General features: G+C 33.5%; 1 non-coding gene and 1 pseudogene across 1 annotated transcript; both read left to right on the top strand.

Moving 5' to 3' along the window:
* Positions 1-7,574: 7,574 nt before the first annotated feature.
* Positions 7,575-7,646, top strand: TRNAH-GUG (transfer RNA histidin (anticodon GUG)). Its single transcript has one exon. It is a non-coding gene; the product is annotated as a tRNA-His (tRNA).
* A 1,898-nt stretch (positions 7,647-9,544) lies between these two features.
* LOC143561460 (dirigent protein 25 pseudogene) lies at positions 9,545-10,407 on the top strand (annotated as a pseudogene).
* The last annotated feature ends 6,538 nt before the right edge of the window (positions 10,408-16,945 follow it).

Raw genomic sequence — 16,945 nt, 5'->3', positions numbered from 1 at the left:
TTTTTTCATGAACAGGTAGGGGGGTTCCACTGTAACTAGTAATTATGCAGTTTTGGCTGCAATAATTAATTTTTTTAAAACTTCCAACTTTAAACTGCTGAAGAGTCTTTAAGATTTTTAGATACCCACTAACTCTAGTGGAGACCCAATTGCTGACATCTTCTTTTTCTTCCATGACTTTGGAAGGTTGGACATTTCTTGTTTTAGCTAAGCCAACCTCTAATAAATGTAAGGCGGGAAAGCTTTTTCCTTGATACAAATCTGGTATCACAGAGATGCATTCAATATAAATGTTAGCATCTTTGGCAGCTGCAATCTTCTTTCTGAAGGTTTTTATAGCCTTCTTCATACCTTCTGTGAACAAGTTAATTTCTTGTAAATTAGCAGAGGGATATATACATTTAATTAGTCCAGCAGAAAATGCAAGAGAAACTAAATGAGGATCAGATCCTGGACAGAAGTTGTATAGACTTTTTGATGTCTTGTCTTCTGTGTATATATTTTTGACTTCAAAGTCATCTGGGCTAAGAGCCCTAGCTTTAGACCAGACTGATCGGAATTCGTCCAAACTTATTAGGTCGATTTCTTCATTCTGAATCTCTATTCTTTTTTCTGATTTTCTTTCAAATGGTGAGTTTGAAAAGTTAACCGGTGATGTTCTTGTTGTCTTTACTACAGGTGTAGGAAAGATAGAAATTCTTAATGGAATTTCTTTTTTCCCAAATTCTGCAGAAAATCTTGTGGCTTCATGTTGGGCTTGTAACAAGGAGCTGAATTTTTTGTAGGGAGCTGATGTATTCTGGACATATTTTGAGACAATAGCCCAGTCTGCATAAATTCCTCTGTGGTCCCCATCAAAAATGACGTAGAATCTTGAATTTTGATTTCCTGGAGATGTCTCCTTTTGAGCATAGGTGGTTTTAATAGTTTTTGGCAAACTATTAGCCATAAACGGATTTGAGTTGTCTTTACCGGAGCCGTTTGCTTCCGGACTAGAAGATGATTGTGGCTCATCTTTTGCCTCATGTATGCTTTTTCCCAAAGCATCAGGGATCAACGGACTTGATTTTTCTTTACCTTTAGCCGTTTGTAAAGGAATAGATTCTGTTTTTAGACTTTCGTCTTCCTGTACAGAATTTACAGTTTTGGTGTTAAGCAATTCATTGTATAACACAATTTGCTGTTGCACAGCTCGTAATTCTATTAAAAGAATTTTTTCTTTTAGGCGTAGGGCCTTGATTTTTTCTTTTTCTTCTTCCATCACAATTCTTTTTCTAAATGAGGGTGTGATGAACTTTCGAAAGAGACGCATTCTATTTATAGAAAAAGATTACGTCATTGCTTACGTATTTTGAAAGTCACGTGTCAAGCTATCAGCTAGCATGTTTTTTGGTCCTTCAAGATGTTCAATATTAAAGGAATATCTTGAAAACCACATTTGCCATCTGACTAGGCGTCCTTGCTTATTATCTCCTGAAATTTTTGTTTTTAGGAAATAAGTGAAGTTTTTATTATCTGTCCTGACTAGGAATTTTACAGGGGTTAGATAAATAGAAAACTTTGAAATGGTGTTTTTTACCACCAGTAATTCTTTTTCATTACTGTGGTAGTTTCTTTCAGCTGGTTTAAAACTTCCAGAGGTGTATTTACAAATTTCCTCTCTATCAGTTGTTTTTGCCTTTAAGACCCCACCCCAAAAACCATTTGAGGCATCGGTTTCAATTATAAGAAAATCTTCTTCTTTTGAAAGATAAAGTCTAGGAAAACTTTTTTAAGTTTTTCTTTATCTTTTTAATATAATCTGTATCGACTTCCTTCCAATCCCATACAAATTCCTTTTTTAATTTTACCTGAAGCGGCTTTCTGAGCTCTGCAAGCTTCAGGATGTAGCTTTCGGCATAAGTTAAAACACCAAGAAATCTTTGCAGATGTTTTTTGTCTTCTAAAGTATTTGGAAATTTATGTAAATTTTCCAAAATATGTTTTTGTGGACAATGAGTTCCTTGATCTATTTCAAGACCTAAAAAGTTTATCTTTGTTTTAAAAAGATTTGCTTTCTTTTTTGACAAAATGATTCCATATTTTTCAGTTGTTTTTAAAACAGATAAAACATGAAAATAGTGTTGTTCCTCAGAGTTAGAAAATATTATGATATCGTCTACATAGATGGTACAATAATCTTCTAATCCTCTTAAAGCATTCTGCATATGTCTTTGAAATATACTAGGTGCTTGTTTTAATCCGAAAGGAACTACCTTCCATTGATAATGACCATCAGGACATGTGAATGCAGTTAGTAACTGAGATTCTTCATCTAATGGTACCTGCCAGAAACCACTTTTGCAGTCGAAACTAGAAAATATGGTTTTTCCTCTTAAGAGGGTTAGTAATTCTTGCATACACGGAAGATTATAACTATCTCCTATTGTTGCTGAATTAACCGCTTTATAATTTACTACCATTCGCTTTTTTCCTCTTCTTTTTTCAACTTCATTTTCAACTAGAAACGCTGGTGACATATGGGGTGACTTACTTGGAACAATTAATTTTAGCTCAAGTAACTCTTTAATTTGTTTGCTAAACTCTTCTCTATCTTGTGGACTGTATTTCATTGGTTTTACCCTGATTACAGTCTTAGGATCTATTAATTTTATTGACGCTTTCATCCATTTTTTGGATTTTTCTGGGTCAATGGGATTTTCTGAGTATACTTTTTCAAGTAGTGCTTCTATTTTTTGATATTTTTGTATTTCTATGAAATATTTTTCTTCTGGTTTTATAACTTCTTGAGTTATATTAGTACCAGGTCCCCCCACACTCTTCCTCGTTCTAAAAAAAATAACGAGGAAAAAGATAACTGTGTAGTTTTATTTATCATTAATTTTTTTCATCATTAATTTTCTTGAAATTGTGTTTTGTTTACTTTATATTATGTTATGTTACTCAACATTATGTTATAATTTGCTCGGCATTGTGGTTTTTTGCGATCTATTGTGTTTTTCTGAACACTATCACTCGCTTAAATATTAAAAACCTCCTGACTTGAGTTTTACACATCCGTTTGATTTGATTCCAGCGGCTATGTCGTTTTTAATGATAGTTTATTGTCTCAAAGTTCCAGATCAGTTCGTTTTGGATCAGTCAGCTCGCTTAAGCTCGGGACTCATTTAAATCTTTATTTTATCATTTAACTCGCCTAATTAATAAGGTGAGCAATCACTCCTTATTTTACAGATTTTAAACCTTTTAGAGACCTTTTGCGTACCTTATAATACTTTTATATATCTTATTTACGTCACTTTAAAATTTCAAATACTGTGTTGTTGATCAATTGAATGCTATATAATATTTGCTTACTTGTTTACATGTTTATTTTATCGCATTCGGAGAGGTCCATCATAATCATATTAAAGTATGATAATACGTCGTTCTAGTAGCCAAAGCCCGATTCACAAGGCAATGGTCAACCAGCACCATTATTTGTATTTGTTTTGTCTTAGTAGCCATCAACCGTGTTCGTGAGTCATGGCCAAACGACACCAATTAATTATTTTCATTTGATTATTGATACTCATGATATTGATTTGCATATTATTACATATTATATTATTAGTGTCAAAAAAATCTGGTGATTACTTACTCAACGTGTGTTGTTGACAAATATATCTATTTTGTACGCATATTGCAGGCTATTCTTTGGATGGTTAAAGTGTTTGAAGATCATTTAGAAAAGACTTTATGTTATTAATGAAAAGATAAGATGTTATTATTTTAATTGTTTTGGTTTTATTTTTAATTGATTGAGACTTGTGTACTTTGTTGAATTTTAATAAAATAATTAGATATTGTCACTAATATTGTATGTTAGTACCTTGTAAGCTGTGAATCAACAGTTCGCGCCCCGACATTTTCGCCGTAGGTTTGGGTGTGACACTATCGAGATCAACAGTTGATTGAGGCTACAAAGTGGAAGTATTTGTCTGGAACCACTTCGAATAACTTCTTCACCAAGACATCTTGCTCGAATAAATGACCAAGACCCATTGCCTTTGAAACCATATCGGTTATTTTTCCTGCAAATTGATCAACAGTCTTGTCTTCTGCCATCTTGAGTTTCTCAAATTCACTTTTCAACGTTAGGAGTCAAGCATTTTGGACCCGCTCGGCCCCAACATATTGTGCCTTCAAAACCACCCATATTTCTCGGGCATTCTTCTATTGAGCAATCTGAAGAAAAATATCACCTTCCACCACTTGAAACAAAAACGACCTTGCCGTTTTATTCTTCTTTGCATCAATAGCTGCGCTCTCTTTTGGTTGAATGACTTCCCATAACCCTTGATCGTCCAAAACCACTTCCACCACAATCGCCCATGTGATGTAATTTGTTCCATTAAGCTTTATAACCTGCAGTGATATCCCCCCGGTCACTTTGGGTTGGATTATCGGTCTTTCTTCTTCACCTGCCATTGACGCCGTTTTTTTCTTCCGTTAGTAAACACTTAATGTTTTCGAACTCCCTTGCTTCAGTCCGTTTAAACAAATACAAACCAATCAGCCCCAAACAACTTTTTAGAATTAAGCACGTTTCTGGTAAACACCCGGTCACGGATACCTCATGAAATAATGATTCGTATGCAAAAAAAAATGGAACTTTAATTGCTACAAATTATTGTATTTATTTTTTTCTTTTTGGTAACCCTCTCAGCTTCTCATGTAAGTAAAAAAAAGCCATTAATTATTCAAAAACATAGTTGACGGTTGTTCTTGGTCTCCTCCTGCGATCTTAGGGTTATTCGATCCTTGCTCTGATACCAATTAATGGCCTAGATCGAATTAAACATGAGAATATATTTGACACAAGTCATCAATTTTAATAATCAAGAAAATAACTCAAAGCTTGATCAATTATCCATTAACCCTTAAGATACCTTAAGATAGCGTTTGGTATGCAGGAAAGACAGTAGGAATGAAATGATTCATTACGTGGGAATGAAAAAAATGGTGTTTGGTTGTTCAATGGAATGGAATCATCCATTACACATGGAATCCCATTCTATCAAAACCATTACTTCTCACCCCCCTTCTTTTTTTTTTCATTCCATTCCTTCTTCACCCTATTTTATCAACAACACCACCACCTAACAACCACCATCACCACTACCATTGGCACCACCACCAACTCCGCCGCCGCCACCACCATTTTCATCGCCGGAGCTACCACCGTCGCCATTGTAGGGGGATTTTTTTTGGTTAAAAAGTATTTTGAGATATAAGTGTTTTTATTATTTCTATTTCATTTCTACAATTTTTTAGGATACCAAACAATAAAAATTAATAATTGATTTCATTCCTATAGGTTAACCAAACAAGGAAAATGAATGGTAAGGATCCATTTCATTCCCTTGTCCATTCCATTCCTTCTCCCATTCCATTTTCCCTTCATTCCATTACCTTCAACCAAACATACCCTAAATGAATTCTTTGGGGTTATATACAGGCTCGATTACAATTAAAGTAAAACACAAACTCCTATTTATCTATTAAACAAAATTCAATCTCTATTTAATAATTAAAATATATAATTATCTCTAAATGCAATAACTAATTAATTAATGAGATTGATCCATTAGCTCGAACCGGCCCCACCTTCCCGACTCATAACTCGGGTTCGGAAATTAACTCCAACAGTTGATGCATATATTACGTGCACGCATGCTAACTGGAGGGGAATTGAGGACCAATAAGTTATATTACGTACGTTCTAAGAACCAGGGGCAAAATACAAAATGTGTACTTCGTTGGCCGTGGACTATGTTGTTTATATTATTGTTATCATCATTGCCAATTTTTATACAAATCAATTAATCAAACACTTATATTAATGTTGTTGGGTTTTAACAGGATTATCAAAGTGATAAAATCCATATTTTACCAAAAACGCAGTGGAAATAAGTTTTAAATCTTGTTAATTTGATATGTATAAAACCTATTTTACACATGCAAAACCCAAGCCCGGATCCAAATACGAAATACATACTATCAAACACATGCATGTCACTAAAAGTACATGCATGTTAAAGCTACCTTTCAAGAGAATCAAATCCGGGTGAAGGAGAGGATGGATGGAAGGCAAGAACTTCAAAGGGAAGGTCCTCAAGCTTGCATACCCCAAGCCTCCGACAATACACCACTTCTAGCTAGGATTTTCACTTGAAAAACACTCCTCTTCCTTGTTTTGATCTTGGCCGAATCCAAGAAGAAAAGAGAGAAGAAGTTGAGAGGATATTTCCTCTTGTGTTTGTTACTTGTGTTGTGTAATGTGAGATAGAGAGAAAGAGTCCACAAGAAGACTTTCAAAATGGCACCTCCTTTTTTAACCAATCAAAAGCATTGCATGTTCCCACTAACATGAAGATAATAATAAAATAAGAGAGGGGAGTGAGAGAGGGGGGGGGGGCACCTCCTTCCTTTCTTAATTTTATTATCCAACCTTTCCATAAATGTGTTGTGTTATAAAACTTATATCGTGTTATAACTTGTATTGTGTCAAACACAACAATAACACATTATAGGTACCATGCTTAATATATTGTTACTTAACCATCTTAAGTAACAATATGAAATGCTTTCTCTCAAAGTATAAATCAACCATATGATTTATTTATTTCACAAGTACGTTGTATTTAGAAACCCTTTTATAAATAACTCAAGTGTTAATATTTATTTGTAATGATCATATTATATATAAACAAATATTATTGGTGTTTGTCTAGCTTGTTATTGGTATGACCCGACTTGGATCATGACGTACTAGCCACATCAATAAAAATATGTGTCTTGGGCATAACGAGTCCAACAAATGCATCTATCATATCAAACCTTGTATAAACTTTATATAGAAGTTGACGGTGTTTTATAAAACAAAGAATTTATTTTATTTATTTTTTTTTATGTTAATAAGCAATATATTAGATAAGTTGCCGAAATGATCCAGTTGACAGTTACAATAGAGAGTTAGGTAAGCGTGCAACAAGCTGCGCTACAACCCCCTTTTGAATGACAAATCCGATCCTACTGAAAAAAACGTTACAGTTTTTCGGCATCGATATGCTACTTTGCACGACCCGCTGAAACTCTTATGAAAGATTACAGTGTTAAACATTGCTTGGCACGCATATATGCTTTATATCTATAGGTTTTAAATAACCGAAAATTTTAAATTCGTAAGCTATAAACATATGGCTAGCGCCAGATATTATCTTATAATGACAAACACAAAAAAATTATAGATTTTGCCTAGAATCATAAATATATCTTTTTATTTCTTTTTATCAAATATTATGTTATTAAAAATATCTTGTTAACAATCAAATCGTTAACACTTGATGTATAAAATAAAGAGTATGATCACAAGAAGAATTGCAAGAAATGTGAAAGATTACGGTCGGTAAGAATAATGTAATGCATAATCAAGTCTTAATGTAATAATTATGAATTATGAGTTTAAGATTTAAAATAAAATAATATGTCATGTGCATTATTTAGTTTTTGTCTTTCTAATCAAACATCTTGTGGCTGTAGTTTAGTGGTTAGAATTCCACGTTGTGGCCGTGGAGACCTGGGCTCGAATCCCAGCAGCCACATGAGCTTGTTTTTGTTTTTCAGAATTCCTGAGCAAAGAGGAGGATGAAGCTCTTATTAACATGTTTGATGAAAAGATTGAAAGGGAAGTTTGTGAGTTGTCAAAGAAAGTAGAGTGCGTTGACAAAGAAGCCTACAATATATCAGTTTATATTTTGGTTCATGGTTTTAAAAAGTAAGGGTGGCATACTATGGATCCAGGTCAACAATCTCAATAATGGCATTCACAATCATAGGTTGTCTAAGGTCGAAGATAGTTAATTCCTAGGCCTAACATAATTATACTTGTTCAATCTAGGTCAATCATGGTAAAAGAGTTATTAACAACCATATTTATTTGGTCAATGTAAGTCGATCATAATCATACTTGCTTGATTTTAGGTTAACAATGGTCATTCACAACCATATATACTTGGTTATTATAGGTTAATCAAGAACTTTGTGAATTTAGGTCGAGCGTCGTCAAAAATGGTAATTCACAACCATACTTGGGGAATCTAGGTCAATCACAAAATCTGTGGTAAATTTGTTGAAATGAAACTAAAATACGTTGTTAAAGTTTTCTATCACCGGACTCAGTCGCTAAATTTGTGGGTAATGTAATCATTGATGTTCAGTCGGTGAAGTTTTTATCAAATAATGTGTTCTTATATGTAGCTTGTTTAAAATTCGCATAGTTAATGTTTGTCGGACTAGGAAATTTTTTCAACTCTATCGCTCTATTATAGATTCTGCGATTTGCTTATGTAATTTGGATAGAGTCGCAAAATAAAAATATAATACAAAATCTATTAGACATGCATTATAAAAACATGATACTAAGGATACATAATAAAGATGCAATTTCCTTACCATTGTTCTCTTTCTGTTTTCATCTCCTGGGAACGATTTATTACGTCTTTAAAACCAATATTTCTAGACAACTACTTTTCGACGTAGCAGATCATTCAAGTATTAATCATCAATCTGATTACGTAAATCACGTGCTTCATTGTAGAAGCACGTCTTCCTCAAGACCACTCAGCCTTCAATAGTTAAAAAAACATATTAAAGATATGATCTAAACAACATTCACAATAAATATGAAGATTATTCATATATCATATTTAAACTTGAGTTATGATTAAGAAAAATAACAGGAGATAATAGTCACACTTAAAAGTTGAGTACTCTACCCGTTGAGTTAACAACCCAAATTAATAGGCATGTGGCTGCATATATGCTACATCTGTAAGACTCAACATTGGTTACGTCAATTGGTTGTTATGTACTTATGTGTCATCAGGAAAAAGTTAGAATCAGAAACAAACAATATTAGGCCAGGCTGCTTACATTAGTTAAGTAAATTAGATCAGATAGATAATATCAAGTGGCTGTAGTTTAGTGGTAAGAATTCCACGTTGTGGCTGTGAAGACTTGGGCTCGAATCCCAGCAGCCACAATTCAATTTTTTAATTCCGTTTTTTACCCTTGCTGTAGTGCTGGATTTGTGTTTCGACTGCTTCAGAGTTTTTTTTACGGGCAAGTTTATATAATTAGTTTTCAAATAATACAAACTTTAGATTTAAAGAACCTTTGATAATCATAAATACGAGTTGGATTCTGTAAAGAGGAGTTGTTTATAGCTATTAAAACAAAAGTTTAGTTTACTAACTCTTATATGGCACCAACTCCGTATTATCAACCACACCAATGTATTCTTTTTTTTCCTAAATAAATACACACATCACATTCCACACAACCATCAATCAATCATTCACCTCTAAACTTGATCAAAGTTCTCCAATGGCAGCCTCTACCTTCACTTGTTTTTCACTCCTCTCCCTTCTGTTCCTAGCCGCCCCGGCTCGAACCCTCATCGAGGCCCTTCTGTTCCTAGCCGCCCCGGCTCGAACCCTCATCGAGGACCCAGAGCCAGTGGCCCCAGTGGTTGCACCAGAAGCAGGTGATGATGTGACCCCCTTAGGTGCCATCCCACCTAACCCAGCTTCCGGTGCAGGTGCGGTCCCTGTGGTCGAAGGTCCCGACCACACACTTACATTCTTCATGCACGACATTCTAGGCGGGTCAAACCCCTCGGCTAAAGCCGTCACTGGAGCCGTGACTAACCCGGCTGTCAATGGTCAAGTCCCATTTGCAAAACCAAACGGTGCCAATCTCCCGGTTAACAATGGGGTCCCGCAAGACAATGGGAACAACGGGATTATCAACAACAATAATCTCCCGTTCCTCACCGGCTTAGGTGGGACCACCTCAAACGTTTTCCAAAACAACAATAATAATTAGTTTGCTGCCATCAACGGTGGACAGTTACCTCAAGGTAACGCGTTACAACAGTTTATGTTCGGGACATTGACCGTGATTGATGACGAGTTAACCGAAGGACACGAGCTAGGGTCCGGTTTGATTGGGAAGGCTCAAGGGTTCTATGTATCGAGCTCGATAGAGTCAGACAATGGCGTTCACTGTGATGTTTATGCATGGGAGTTATATTGATAGTTTGAGTTTTATGGGGTGGGGGTTCACAGGAGCGCAGAGCTGGGGGTGATGGGCGGCACCGGAAAGTATGTGAATGCTAAGGGACATGCTGTGGTGAAGACTTTCCAGGGTACTGATCAGCAGAACAACGATGGTACTGAGACACTGCTTCATTTTACAGTGTATCTTGCTTATTAGTTTGTGGGTTTGGTTTGTAATTTTCTCATCTTTTTTATTGTTGTCATTTATATGAGAAACTTGTGTGCAGAATATGAAAGAATTTAAGGGTTTTATGTAATTTTGTTGGTTTGGTTTAATTGAAATACCAAATTTACTTTGTAAATCATCAATGAAACTGCTAAACCGACATTTCATATTAACAAACGTATGCCCCGCAATTAAGCTTAACCAATTTATGCACAATAATTATTTCCATAAATAACATTTATTCAAATAATTTCTTACTAATAAAATAATTCAAAATTAAATTACATTCAATTTAATCATATTTAATATATAATTCTAATATAAGTGTTCCTTGATGAGTTCAAGTTTTTTTTCAAAGTTTTATGGTAGTTATTTTGGTTTCATTTCGGTTTTTGGTTTTTGTTTGGTTTTAGTTTTTATAGATTTGTTTTGTTTCAGTTTCGTTTTAGACAAGTTTAACTATATTCATTTTTTGTTTCGGTTTTTACAATTTTTGTTTTTGGTTCGGTTTCAAATTTATCGTTTTAGTTTTTCAGTTTAATTTCGGTTTTTGTGTTAGTTTTATTGGTATTTGGTTTTATTTAGGTTTTCGGTTTAAGTTTTGTTTTAGTTTTTTTCAATTTAGTTTCGTTTCAATATTTATTTAGTTTGTTCGGTATTTGGTTTTAGTATCTATTAAAAAATGAAATAATATCACATGCGTTTCAACTTTCAACTGTTTTGAAGTTATTGAAGCTTTATATTTTCTTGAATCTTCACACCCAATAATAATGAATTCGCGTTTGGTAGAAATGATTTCAAAAGCTAAGAACGTTGTATGTGTTATCCTTAATTTTCTTCTTAATCTGCAAGTGTGTATTTCAATTTTCATTTAAGAAAATAGGTCATTTTAGAAATGTTTCGATTTGCTTTGGCTCGGATCAAAACGGGTCATTTTATAAGGGCATCAGTTTAGTTCGGGTCAACGAGTCAATATAAAAAGGCATCGATTTCATTCTGGTTTCAACAGGTTTTTTTAAAATCGCATTGATTTGGTTCGGGTCATACCGGGTCAATTTAAAAGATATCGATTTGGTTCGTGTTTAAATGGGTCATTCTAAAAACACATCGATTTGATTCTGGTCAAAACATGTCATTTTAAAAAGTTTCGATTTGGCTATGGTTCTTAAATGAGCTTTGGACGTGCTTCACTTATTAGGGTGCAGGACTTTTCACATGAAATGTAAAAACAGTTTTCGTAGTCAGTTAGTCACTGTGTTTGTTAGATTGATGTCTGAATGTTTATGTCTTCAACTGTGTTCCCGGTCCAGGAATAAAAGAAGCCCGAATCATTCTTGGATACTTATCGGGAAGCTTTCATGTATGCTTATTTTCTGATTTGCTTGCTTTCTAGAATAATGTTAGTGAAGTTTTTTTGTTTTATATTAATATTATTTTTTAAAGTTTATAAAGTTCATATTTTAAAGTTTTAAATGTTCTTCGTAGACATTCTACTATATAAAGTTGTTTTTTGTAAGTTTATGTATTTTAAGTATTTTGTTTGCGTATGAATATAAATTGTAATTAAATTCATGTTGTCTCAAAATATGTATTAAAAAACAACTTGTCGTTTGAAATTGTATATATATTTACTTGACGATTTCTATATTTCAACTAGTGTCATGCGCGGGTCAATAACCTAGTAATCCAATATTATAACGCACTGGTGCAGAATACCATAAACTCACAACTAAAAAACAAAGATGAATGTACAATAATTTTGAAAAAAGATTATACTTTTTATACCCGTTCTTCTAACATGAAATTCGTTCCAACTCAAACCAAACCAAATGAATTGACCTGTTTTGAGCCTACCCAACCCGACCCGACCGGACCGACACATTAGAAAGGCCAAAACAAAATGCAAAGAAGAGTAATCGCCTTATGAAATAAAAAATACAAGATTATTAATTATTTCTGATAATGACTTATAATAAACAAGAGTGTCTATAACAATACATCCACGTTATATTTCAAACTTCTCCGATCACCTATTTTCTTTTACAGCAACTAACATAGACCAGCAAAGAGCCCGCGCGTTGCGGCGGGAACACAACCCAGATTCAATCAGTAGGGGATCGCATTTGTGATGTAAAAATTTCTAGTCAATTTAATTTATCAGACAAAAATAAAAAAGAAATTTATATTTCACTATCATAGAATAATAAAAAAACATAAAACTAAGCACAATTATGGTTTTTTTTTTTTTAAGTTACCAACATCAATTTGTAATACTGATATAAAAAGTTGGATAAAAAACGCAACTTGCGCCCTTAGGTATTACGTCATGTGAAATTACATTAATCCAAGCAAATTTAACCATACACTTTTAATTATTTGGTGGTATACAACAAGGTAACTAAAATGTCTACCAGTTATTGAATATCGATTTCACGAAGTTAAGTAAACACTAAGGTTTTGATCTTTAGTTGGCCATTCCCACTGATTAGCTAGGGTTAGTTGGTCCGTGAATCTTGATTCAGCCCCGAGACAGAAAACACTCTTAACTTGTGCCAGTTGTGGTACTAATCTGGCAGCCAACACCACTACTATTTGGAGTTGTTTGGTCATCTTTTTTGACCCATAGAACCTTCAACTTGGTTGTCAAACACCTTGAATCATACATCATGAAATACTTCCAGCTTCCAGTAGAAAGCAGATAAAGAAATACATGAAAAGGGGGGTGTCAAAAATACGAAAAATTATAAATATAAACAGGCCAAAGCAAACTGATGTAATAATTAAAAGTCTACTAAACCAATATGTACAAAGGGTTGTTGAAGAGCAATAACCACTGATTTTAAAAATATAAAAAGAACTCAAGTTTCAGTTTTAGTCAAGGGTAGAAATGGTGCTTTCAACATACTTTTAATATGGTGCTTTCAACATACTTTTAATATTTACCAATCATAACAACCATGCGATATGTATTAAGTTGGTTTAAAATTTTTTTGTTATCCTTAATTGGAATGGATTTGTATAAGTTATTTCAATGTTATTTCTTGTTATTATTAAAAAATGGTGCTATGTTACTACTGGTAAAAGCAGGAAATATACCAATGTTGTCACTATATCTAGTCTTACCAAGTGCGTTATGGGCAGAGTCGTATTTATCTGGTAGATCAACTGACAGAGGTGGAGTTAGTAAGCTACAGTTACCTACAAAGAGTTAAAAAGTCAAATAAATGAAATTGCATCAAATGATTTGAGTAAATGAAAAAGGAAATTAGAAGGAAATAGATAACATTATAAATAGATTAATAACAAATGTAACAATGAAATAGCACATGCATATAAAGTCAAAAATAGATTGCTTTGTCCATCCATGAGTCAATAGAAGGTTTGACCAATCCAATGAGTTGATAAGTAAGACAAATTATAGTCATCAAGTTAACTCACTGTTTTACCAGGAAAATGTTATGCATTTCCGTTTGAGATTGTTTTACCCATTAATGAAACCAGAAGCTGACCCGTTACAGAAGTTGATCCGTTAGTAAAACCCTTTTTACCCGTTAATAAAACCTACTTTGCTCGTTAATGAAACAAGCTGTCCCGTTAACCGGTTAAATTTGACCCGACAATAAGAACTTTGTATTACCCGTTAATGAAACAAAAATGTAGCCCGTTACAGTGTGTAAATTTGAATAGTTAATGGTATGGTAGTATAAATGGAACTGGGTCATACACGGGAACACGCTTCGCTAAAGAGACCTAATATGTATCACAGTCATCTATGAATGTTAATCAATCAGAAAAAGGAAAATAAGTACTCCAGATGGTTATTTTGGATACGATTAAGACATGTCAGGATGAAATGAAATGGGAATGACATAGTTGCACATACAATGAAAATGAAATTATGATATAGTAACTGTCTTCACATAAAGGATAAATGTATAGGGTATAATAAGCTTTAGAGAACAAAATTCACACCTTTAAGTCAAATTTATTATGAGTCTGTGTGGCACAAATGAATAGGATATGTAGACTTAAGAGAAATATGTGCAACAAATGTATTTTTACAGCTGAACATTTTTACCTGTTTATGAACAAAGAGACCGATAGCATAATTCGTCGTTAAAGTCAAAGGACTGCCATTTACGTATCATGTGGACTTCCATTGGGTTGACACGGTCTTTGCTTGTTATTAAAGAGGCACTTCTACAAGCCATTCCAGTTTTGCTGGCATAACACAACCAACAACAAAACGATCCAAATCAGAATAAAATCAATTTACAAACCTAAACACCTGTTTATTTAAAAAAAAAGAGTGGGCAGAAAACAAATTTGCCACAAAAGCATGATAATTGAGCCGCATAACAAAATCAAAACGATCCGAACGAATAGAAGAAAACTAAGAAAAGAAATTACTTTTCGACAAACGAACATGAATGAAGAACCGATAACCCTAATTAAGGATGGTAATAAATATAACCGTTGATAACAAAAAGGATCAGTTTGAGGCGAGCTCCAACTAATGTAAGTTAAACAAGTCGAGTCAACTCATTTACACCCCTCCTCAAGATGAATTAGCCGACTAAGTGACTAATCGTAGTCATTGCTTCACAATTATGTGACATTGCCAAACATGCTAAAAGAGCTTCTTTCCATATATAAGGTTTAACACTGTCAACAACCCATCCAAATCGACATGACATGTTACTTGACCCACCAAATTCGGGACTGAAAGAAATACATGAAAAAGGGGTGTCAAAATACGAAAAATTATAAATATAAAAAAACCGGCAAAGAAACGGGCCAAAGCAAACTGATGAAATAATTAAAAGTCTACTAAACCAATATGTACAAAGGGTTGTTGAAGAGCAATAACCACTGATGGGGTATAACATGAACTGATCCACCTTAGATCATTATTTTTTGTATTAAGCAGTGGTGAGAAAATTGTAAAAGTAGTTGATGTGTTAATTATTATAATTATAGTACAATATCATTATAATAATTATTCACCTCAATGAATGAAAATGAGTTGGGAGCTTGTATGGATTAAATTAGGCTTTTGAGTGACTTTCAACTGGTTTGGCCCATCCTCCTAGGTGGATTTCTTATTCAACCCATTTAATGTAAACCATAACTTAAATTGACCAATTGTATGTAAACGGGTTGAATTTGATCATCTACATTTATGTAAAATGAACTTACTTGTATGTGGCACCCCTGTTTCGCTGATTATTTGATTGCAAACTCTCAAATTACAAATAACTCCTGCCATTACTGAACACTGAATCAAATAAACTAACAAAAGTTGTACCATACATAACCATCCCTACAGTTTATTCGTTTTTTGGTCCATAGATATATATTTGTCTAACCGTTTGTTTCTACTATCAGTAGCAAGTAGCATTGATATTAATCCGAGAAAAATAAGTAAAAACCATCACATATGATCAGTGAACTTTTACATTTTTTATTGATTGAAAAACAAAGGTTTAGTAGCACGTACACACCTGATTTGATTCTTTCAAATGGCTTGTGCAAACCTCCGTTACATGATATCATCGGAGAAGGTAAGCCCTATGGAAGGGGGAATTTTAACATGAACATAAGATATATTCAAGATACTTTATGACAGAAATAGGGTTTTTAATTTACCACCACATATTTTATCGATGATGTGGATACATGAATAGAGCACATTCGTGTTCAGAGTATAATACCTGAATGTCAATCGTCTTCTTAAGGTGAAGCGGCATCAACAACCGTTGTTTTTCTTCTAAGTTATGGCAAAGGTAACTAACTAACTAACTGATGTCCAAATTGTACTACACAAGTCAGTGAATCAGAGAGACGAAACAGAGTGATTAGTGGTTTCATCAGCAGAAATCCAAGTAACAATCGGCACTGGTTTTATCATCGCCACACATAGACACCGTTAGAGGTTCCGGTGGGTGGTTGTTTCTTGAATTGCATCATTCATCGTTGTGATTTGATTTACCATTATTTATATCCGTATTACGTATAAAACACTTAAAATATTACATGATGATACTAGATAAAGCAGAAACTCGATAAATCAATATTTGATTATTTAATAAATTCTTTAAGATAATATTTTTTGTTAGTCCTGACTTGGGGATAGGGTACTAAATTAATAATTCGTTAAAATTATAAGATAATATATTTTTGATAATTTTTTTAGACCCCATATAAAATATAAATTAATAATTCCTTATATATAGCATATTATATGAATGATTTATGAAGGTTTCTTGAAAATTGACTCAATTGTCTTTTGTTTTTTGTTGAAATCAATTTCCTCTTGAATCTCGTCTCTAATTTTCCTTAGCGTGGTAAGAACTTCTGGTGTTGTTTTCTCATAGCTCAACAAGAAATTGTTCAATGTGATTGCCGCTTTAATAGCTTCGTTTCGCTAAGGGGGCTCCATTGTAGAACTTTCATCATCTTCTTCATCGATATCATCTTTATTAATTACAGTAACGCTTTCAATAATTTCTACATTTTCTTCTAGGTGAGTCAGAACATTCTACTATAAATTAATAAAATATTAATTAATATATAAATTAATAATTATTAATTTATCGATTAATTAATAACTCTT

This window comes from Bidens hawaiensis, unplaced genomic scaffold, assembly GCF_021521415.1.
Source record: "Bidens hawaiensis isolate Kalapana, Puna unplaced genomic scaffold, B.hawaiensis_p1.1 tig00020677_1, whole genome shotgun sequence".
Lineage (NCBI taxonomy): Eukaryota > Viridiplantae > Streptophyta > Magnoliopsida > Asterales > Asteraceae > Bidens > Bidens hawaiensis.
Note: the sequence above shows the minus strand (reverse complement) of the source record. Positions and strands in the feature narration are given on the sequence as shown.